The 9,842-nt window shown below is 41.5% G+C and overlaps 1 pseudogene; it reads right to left on the bottom strand.

Moving 5' to 3' along the window:
• Positions 1-9,842, bottom strand: part of LOC104981766 — an 89,545-nt pseudogene that overhangs the window by 78,707 nt on the left and 996 nt on the right.

Below are 9,842 nucleotides of genomic sequence, written 5' to 3' on the forward strand. Positions count from 1 at the left end.
GAAAGAAAATAAAGACATTTTCAGAAAAATAGTAGGTGAAAAAATTTGGTGCCAACTGACCTGCTCTGTAATCAAAGTAAAGAGTGTTCTCCAGGCAAAAGAAACACATTACCAGACAGGAACTTATATCTACAAAATTATATAAAGAGCTCTGGAAATGATAAAATGAGTTTTGTTCATGCTGTGTGGTTTGCAGGATCTTAGTTTCCCAATCAGAGATCAAACTGGTGCCCCCTGCAGTAGAAACACAGAGTTCTAACCCCCTGGACCACCAGGGAATTCCCTGGAAACAGTAAAATGAGTACTTCTCTGTAGTATCAAGGAACAGATTTGGCTGCTCTCGCCTTCTGCGAAGGACCACATTCTGCCTATGGAATGTGGTTCTTTCTCAATAAGCCTGCTTTCACTTTAACAAAAAAAGGAAAGAAAAAAAGGGACAGACTTTGATACATGCGACAACGTGGATGAATCTCAAAAGAATAACTGTGATTGAAAGAAGGTAAACAAAAAAGAGAACATAGTATATGATTATACTTTTACAAAATTCTAAAGATGCAAAACAATCTCTAGTTATGAAAGTAGACTAAAGCTTCTCCATGGGAGGAGAAGGGACAATGAGAGGAGATGGGTTACAAAGTTTACGATGGATATGTTCACCATCTCGATTGTGCTGGTGATTTCAGGGTTGTACATGTATGCCTAAACTCATGTACACTCTAAATGCATGCCATTTATTAAATATAAACATTATATATCTCAATGAAGCTAAAAGGGGGGTAAATACAAAATAAAATTACAGTGAGATACCACAAGACACCAGTTACAATGGCTTAAAAAATATGTTCTTTAAAGTTACAATAACAAACACTAGGGAAGTTGTGGAACAACTACAGTGTTGCTGGTGAAAATGCAGATGGTACAACTACCTTGTAAAACAGTTGGCAGTTTCTAATACAGTTTAACAAACACTCACCATACATGCCAACAATCTCACCTCTAGTTGTTTGCCCAGGAGAACTGTATACTTATGCCCTCATAAATACCTGTCTGTACACAGTTATACCAGATTGTTAGCTATATTCTTAATATCTAACTGGAAAAACTCAAAGTCTTATGAATGGATAAATTGTATTACATGCACACCACTCACTACCGCATAGTACAAAAGAGGAAGGAACAACTGATACACCCAACAACTGGATGAATCTCAAAAGCTTTATGCTAAGAAAAAGATGCCAGGCTCAAAAGTTTACATACTATGATTCCATTTTTATGTCATCTGGAAAAGGCAAAACTACAAGAACAGAAATCAGATTCTGGCTGCCCGAGGCTAGGTGTGGATAAAGGGATTGGCTACTAAGGGGTACAGGGCATTTTTAGGGGATGGAAATGCTATGTACTTTGTGATGGTAACATGAATGTAACATTTGTCAAATTCATAGAACTGAACGCCTCTGAAGGGGGAATTTTATGCTATAAAAACTATACTTAAATGAACTGATTGAAAAAAAAAAAAAGCATCCAAAACCTGAATGCAAACCTCTTGAGTTTTTTCAGGGATGTTTAAAATCATGCCATACTCAAGATCTACTACTTTTAAACATTTCACTCAATATGATACATGTTTAGAAGTCTCTTTTGAGGTTTTTTACTTTATAGCAAAAGCCAAATACTGCAGGAAATGGCTGAAAGAGTACACAGAAGCTAATAGAACGACAAACTAAAATGCATTCCCATATTGTCAAATTCCTTTGATGGTCACTTGAGAAACATTGCTGAAGATGTGAAGAAACAACTATTAAAACAATTTATGTGGTTGGAAGTTTGTTACTTAGTTGGATGAAAGAACAGCAGCTATTTCCAACATGTTTCAGCCATGGTACTTTACAAATTCTATTTCAATAATGAAATACGTGAAAAGCTTCTCTTTTTAAGAGGGCATTAAAGGTAAAATGTAGGGGAGAAGATACACTCACCACCAAAATGATCTTTAATAAAAAAATGACTTGTGGAAAAATTGTGGTGGTGTAACCACTAAGAAAATGGCTGCTATAACTCAAATAAATATAGAGTCTGGGGCCAAAGATTCCATCACAAACAAAATTGATTCACTAAATAATTCCTATGCAAGACTTTTCTGTATAGAATTTGGAACAGAAGGGCACAAGATAGAACCAAATAATTAGTTTTAGAAATAGGAGTCCATTAAAATATAGTTGAATCTTTGCAATATAGGAAACTGGAAGAGAGCGTATATTCTGCTGCCCCACAATGAGATATGCTCGCTATCACATGGCAAAACAGTCAAAGAATTATTTGACTTTAAGGTTGGTGTTCCAACTTTGTTTTTCTTTGATGACAAAGAGCTGTCAATAGCATGCTGTGTGCTGTGTGCTTAGTCACTCAGTCATGTCCAACTCTTTGCAACCCCATTGACTGTTAGCCCACCAGGCTCCTCTGTCTATGGGGATTCTCCAGGCAAGAATACTAGAGTGGGTTGCCATTTCCTCCTCCAGGGGATTTTTCTGACTCAGGAATTGAACCCGTGTCTCCTGTGTCTCCTTCATTGCAGGCAGATTCTTTACTGGCTGAGCCATCAGAGAAGCCCCAAATCTCTTGTATTTGAACACAGAACACTTAGAAATAGGAATTTCCAAACTGTTAAGGTATTTTCAAATAAAAAGATTCAGGGCTTTGAACCCATTTGTTAAAAAAGAATAATACACATTACAAGGAAACTTGCTAATCAAATTTCAACAAAACTTTGGCATATTTAGGGCTTCCCTGATAGCTCAGTTGGTTAAGAATCCAGCTGCAATGTAGGAGACCTCGGTTCCTGGGTCGGGAAGCTCCCCTGGAGAAGGAATAGGCTACCCACTCCAGCATTCTTGGCTTCCCTGGTGGCTAGCTGGTAAAGAATCTGCCTGCAATGCAGGAGACCTGGGTTTGATCCCTGGGTTGAGAAGGTCCCCTGGAGAAGGGAATGGCTATCCAGTCTAATATTCTGGCCTGGAGAATTCCATGAATGGGGTCACAAAGAGTCGGACACGACTGAGCAACTTTCACTTCCACTCTGGCATATTTGATAGGTAAGGTAGAAAAATGAGAATCGTAATTTAGTTAGCACAACCAATAATGAACTTCAATTTGGGTCTTTGAATTTTTATATTATTTGGGTCTTTGAATTTTGTATATTTTTCTGCCATATTAGCCATAAAAACCAGATTCTAAAGAAGTTGAACTTCAAATCAGATCAAGTCATGTTATCACAAAGGATTAACCAATAACTATAGTAAAATAAAGCTTATTGCTCTTAAAACTATATGTTACCAATAATATGCTGCTAGAGGTTTTTATATGCTAATGAGTAAAATTATCACTCTTAAAATGTCTTTTTTGCATATGCTTATAGTTACAAAATATGCTACAATAGTACATGTATAAAATTTGTTAATAATGAACATACATACCCTGGATATGTATGCTGAAAATTTTTACTGATGGGGTGCAAAATTTAAGAAAATAGATTGGAAATAGCTGTCTAGTGAAATTAACAAATAATTATAAAGCCTTTGTAGTTTCACAGTGTCTGGCACAATGTTAGATGCACAGTACGTTTTTAAAAATTACTGTGACTCTCTACCTCTGGATGCAAAATATAGTAATTTATATATGATCCTTGTGTGTATATACATTTCTCTCTCAAAATATACATTTCATTTGGCGAATAATTCTTCTGTATGAGTATCTTTGTGTAGAAAACCACGACCATAGAAGCAATAATGCATAGTGGTTGCAGTTTCTGAATATGGACTGCTGCTGCTGCTGCTGCTAAGTCGATTCAGTCGTGTCCGACTCTGTGCGACCCCAGAGACTGCAGCTCACCAGGCTCCCCCGTCCCTGGGATTCTCCAGGCAAGAACACTGAAGTGGGTTGCTATTTCCTTCTCCAATGCAGGAAAGTGAAAAGTGAAAGTGAAGTTGCTCAGTCGTGTCCGACTCTTAGCGACCCCATGGACTGCGGCCCACCAGGCTGCTCCGTCCAAGGGATTTTCCAGGCAAGAGTACTGGAGTGGGGTGCCATTGCCTTCTTCTGAATATGGACTACCTGAGTCTAAATCTTGGCCTTACAATTTATTAACTATGTGACCTTGAATACACTAGTTCTCTGTGTCCTAGTTTCCTTGCATGCAACAGGGCCTACCTCATGGCTTTGTGGTGAAGATAAATGAGTTAATACCGTAAAGTCCCTTGACCTATGTTGGATACATGAAAAGTGATCACTCTAGGTTAGTTGCCATATGTATATATACACACACAGATACACACAATCTGAATGAGTATACGGGATATGTGTATATTTCATGTAACTTCATTTATATTTCTTGTTCTCAATATGTATTTGTATACATATTTATATTGAATAATAGTAATAATATTAACAATATTAACACTTATTTAACATGACAGTAAATTAAATATTATATATTTGGAAGGACTGATGCTAAAGCTGCAGCTCCAATACTTTGGCCACCTGATGATAAGAGCCAACTCACTGGAAAGACCCTGATGCCAGGAAAGATTGAGGGCAGGAGGAGAAGGGGCAACAGAGGATGAGATGGTTGGATGGCATCACCAACTCAATGGACATGAGTTTGAGCAAGCTCTGAGAGATGGTGAAGGACCAACTCCTCTGAGGGGAAGCCTGGCATACTGCAGTCCATGGGATTGCAAAGAGCTGGACACGAATGAGCAACTGAACAACAATCCAATGAGCAAACCATGTGTATATATATATATTTATAAGTTAAAGACTAAATAAACTCAGCATTAGTTTAAGTGCTTTACACACATTATCTCACTCATCTTTGGAAAAAATACATAACATGACATAATTTTGTTATTCCCATTTTACAGATAGAAAACTGAGGTCCAGAAAGGTTACATAACTTCCTTAAATTCACATAGCTGGCATATGATAGAGCCAGGAAGTCTTTTTTTTTTTTTTTAAATCACTGCTTACCATCTCCCCACTGATTTAATAGTATTATTTAGTATTAGGGGTAATAATTCACAATATCTTTATTTGCCTGGTGCTTAGTATTTTATAAAATAGCTTTACACACAGTGAGTTTCATAACCAGTCTGTGAAGTGAGTTGGACAGGATTGTTATCCTCACTATTATAGGAAAGAAAACTGGTACAACTGAAACCATAGGTGTCTTTTGGAGGAAGTGTTTCTGTGTTACAAACATCCTGGGTGCCTCTGTACCCAGGGAGTCAAGTCACTGTCACCTTGTCTCAGACAAGGGTGCTGGTCCTCCCCGGAAGCATCACAGACTAGTGAGAGCCCCAGGCATAGAAACCAAGAATCATGGCAACACAATATGTAGTCTCTAAGGGAGATATGAAAAGAGTGCTTATAGAGCACAGAACGTGGGACCGTCTGTGCCAGGGGGGTCTTAGAAAAGATGAAGGTGGTGGTAGGAGAGGGGTGGGGGGCTTTCCTGGAAGAAAGAATGCGTGTATGCAAGTGTGAATTCATGTTTATGACCATGACGGTATGTCTAGGCATGGTTGTGTATGAATCTGAGTGTGTACCTGTTTATATGGGCTTACTCACATGTGAATTTATGCACACACCGACTGTAAGTGTGGAAGAAGAAAGCCTGAACACGAAAGAAAGTGTGCTTGGATCCACACATGCTACAACAGAATCTGCCTGCTTTGATTGCCCCATCTCTCCTCCCGCCCCCCAACACTGGGGTATCCAGAGATACCAGTTGTTTCTCACTCTAACATGAGTTGCCTCATGGGCCATGGTGATTAGACCCACCAGGTTTTCCATCTATCCGTCTGAATGTGTAGGAGTCTGATAAGAGCCCACTTGTGTGAGTGGTGGGGGGTGAAGAGTACCAGTATCTGTAGGTGTATAACTGTTTCTACACTTATGATTATGTGTGAAAGTTTAGTGTTGGCTGTTCCTAGCCAGACTGGAGAAACTTCCCTTCTCCTTTCATCTTCACTGTCTTGGGAATTTATACACTCACCTGTTTCCATTGCCACCCAAATGTGGCCAATTCCTGCCTTCACTTAAATGTCCTAGGGTATATAACTTTAATTCTGTACTGGGGCTGGGCAGAAATAAGGCTGGAAATGGCTGGTGCCCATTTTCTGTGGAGGCACTCTGTGCTCCCCCCCACCCCTCGACCCCACTCCACCCCATTCTGGTCTAGGAATCTCCCAGAGGATGAAAAATGCTTGCAAAGGCAAACAGGAATGGTGACAGCCATGAGGAACTCAGAGGATCACACCCAGGAATGGGATGATCAACCCCCCTCTCTTGACGATAGATCCCATTTTTAAGGCAAAATTGATCACAGAGGGAAAGTGAGGACTCCTGTCTCCACAAATGCTGCCTCAGGGATTGGAGAGATGAGAGGTAAGACTGCAATACTCTATTTCTTTTAAACTTACACAATCAAAAGAGCTGAAATGACTCCAAATAATATGTAATTGATGGTGAATAACAGTATCTCTACAAAGTGACCAAATAGTTGAAGTAGACTTTCTCTTTTGTCATAAAGTATATAAATTCAGGGCTGTGGGGTCATGTGAGGCAAAAGTATTATGTGCTGGAATACACTGATGATTTGTGAGTGTTTACATCTTGGCCCAGTGCACTGCCACACAGCTAAATATTCACATGTTAAAATAAGCAACGATGAACTGCAATAATCAACACATGTAACATGCCATATTTTAAGCTGAATGAATGAGTGGGTGAAAAGAAAAACAAACATATTTAGAAAAGTAGAATCATCTCACATAGTGATCCCCGAAATAACAATACCTGGATTCTGTTCTCAGTTTCACCAATGACTTAATCTATTGAAAGGTTTTCTTTTTCCTTTTTTTAAAATCATACAGGAAAATTAGTCCAGTGACACAATATCTCTCAAAAACATGAATATGCTTAATCAAACCTTGTTGAAGTGTCTTTTAAAATGTAAATGATCACTAATAAATGTTAGTTGTTGCAAACCTGTTTATTGTAGCACCACATATAATACATATTTCCATGTTCAGGACACAAACATTATCCTAAATTGTAAGGGAGGATGCTAGTTTCATAATATGCCAGGAGAATTTTTCCATAGTCAATATGTTGCTTATTTGCACTTAGCTACATTGCATCAATAATCTGAAAAAGAGAAATAGCCTGGTTATGGCTAGAGATTCTGATTAGAGGCTAAGATTTCTATCATGGACTGCTTTCAACTGTTATATTTTATGGCACAGATTCAGTGGGAATCTGATCTGCTAAAATATTTGGGCTGTGAAAACTCCCACACTGTGACAGATGTCAAGTCCAATTAAGTGACTCATGCCCAGGTTTCTGTCCAATAGGATTTCCCATTAAATATCAATTTAGGGGAAAAAATTCCATCCCCCTTCTTAAGCCTTTATCTCTTCGACCATCTCCAGGCTGAATCAATTGGTACCAAGAGAGCCAAGAAGCCACACACGCATCTCTGTCTCTTTGCTCTGGCTCTCCCACCCTCTCGCCTCTTTCTCCGCTTCCCTGTCACTGTTACTCCGGGAGACGTTCACTTTTCACCAACCTTTCTCCAAGCATCTCCAAGCCACTGACTCTATATATTTTGCTACAAGGTAAAGAAAGGAGGGGGTGGGGGGTGGGCGATGTAACCAAGCCTTGAAAGACTTTGAAACTGGAAATAGGTGTCTGTTTATACAACATACAAGTAAAGGAGGGAAGAGGAAGAGGCAAGCTTAGCCCCGAGTTACAGTATTGTGTTCCTGGGAACTGGGGAGACATCAGCTGAACAAAGCCTTATCTCAAAAAAAAAAAAAAAAAATCACTTCTGAGCAAGATCGCATCTCTGCTTTGCACTCCCCAGTTTCTGCTCAGCCGTATTAAGGAAGGAAAAGAGTCCTCCTCACAGGAGCGGAATCTTATCTTAACCATCTTTCTTATTGATTCTTCCGCTATTAGAAAGTGGAGGAATCAGTCCTTTGATGTGATTGTGTTTATCTCTGCATCTCTTTTGTTATTTATAGAGACCCAGAAGAGGAAAAGAGGCAAGAGACTTTTCAACACATCGTTAAAAAAAAAACAAAAACAAAAACAACGAATTTCCCGAAATGTTTGAGAACAATTAAAAGGAAAAGGCGTTTTTTTGATCTATCAACTAAGTGAACAATCATTCATACCGTTCCTCGCTGTGGACACCAGCGAGATGACAGCTGCTTTTTCATTTTTGAATGTAATAAATATTTGCTGCTTTTAATATATTTCGGAATTTCTCCCCGCTATTCCCTGGGATTTTAACTCTAAAAGATTGGAGAAAAGATTATCGAAAGGGCTTTTACAAGGTAAGCCTCCTTTAAATGCTTTTTTCCCAGCTTGGAACTAAGTTAGATTATGCATATCGTATTTATAGAGTATTTCATGAATGCCTGAAAAAAACAAAATGCATATACGACATGCTGTATATGAATATTTTTAAAAGACACCTGGAGAAGAATTTAACATGATTTGAGGGCAACCCAGGAACTTTTCATCCGATCTACAACTATGTTGTGGTTTATTGTAATTTTCCATTACTCGCCTACTTATTTATACCCTCTCAAGGCGAAGGTGTAGCTGCAAGCTGTTCTACTTATAAACGTGTACGTGAAAAGTCCGAAGAGTCACATGTAAAACACTTGGAGCATTTGTTTTTATTTTACCTTAGAGGACTTGTTTTCCTCGTAGGGAAATGAAAGCCGCCTTAGAGCCAAATTCGCACCTAACTAAGCAAGTGCGATGCTGGAAGCAGATCGCTGGAAGCAGATAGCACAGCCCCAGCTTTTGTCTAGGAGCAAACCCGCACGTTGCAGACGCGACCTATTCCCCGGCTAGCACCCCTCCTGCCCAGCCGCACACGCGGGGCCCGGGGCTGGCAGCCTGGTCCGCCCTCCCGGCGCCCGCGATCGGTGCGCATAGCCCCAGCAGGTGCCTTCCCTGCCTGCCGGACCCTTTCTCGAAGCCCGAATTTCCTTGAAGCCCCAAGGCTGGGAGCGACCCTATCCCAGTAGGCGCGCAATCGGGGCCGGTCCTCCAGGCGCCCAGGAGGAGCCGGGCACAGCGGCCTTTCTACGAGTACATCCTTAGAGGAATCAGAGGCCAGACTACCTCGGCCTCGGGGACCGCTGCGGGCTCCCGACTCTCCGCCTCGGAGCACCGAACTCTGCGGGTTGGGGTTGCAGCTCCGGCCGGGGCAGAAGGCGCGGCGCCCGCCTCCCGCCCCCGGTCCATGCCTTTCCTCCTTTCTCTCCTCCTGCAGCCACCCGGCCGCCGACCTTTTCCTGGGAGGTGGTCGGCAGACTGCGGGCGCATTGTCTGATCCCACGTCGCCGCGTCCCTAGGTCCCCGAAGTGTGTAGCTGTCTGTGTGACAGATGGTGCTTCGGGAGCCTGCAAGGGCATAAGAGTCCATTTGCTATTGAAAGGAGCCTTCACGTTGGTTCCGTCATCTCTTGATTATTAGGAAGAAGAGCGAGGGGTACGGGGAAGCCTTCCCACTCCGGGCCGTCTGTGCTCAGGGCTGAGTTCCTCTGAAACCCCGGACGCCCCTTGCCCCAGGCCCGCTCGAGGCCCGCGGGCGCCCGGCTCTCCCGCGGCTTCGCCCCAGGCCCTCTGGGCGGGAAGTGCTCTCCGTGTCTCCCTGTCCCCTAGCAAAACCCAGGTGGATTCGTCGTTCGGATTCATTCGTTTGTCAGAGTCGGAGAAGAAGTGAGGCAGGCGGAATGGCCGAGTTGTATTTAGTCGAAGGAAGCA

The sequence above is a fragment of the Bison bison genome, unplaced genomic scaffold (assembly GCF_000754665.1).
Source record: "Bison bison bison isolate TAMUID 2011002044 unplaced genomic scaffold, Bison_UMD1.0 scf7180017864519, whole genome shotgun sequence".
NCBI lineage: Eukaryota > Metazoa > Chordata > Mammalia > Artiodactyla > Bovidae > Bison > Bison bison.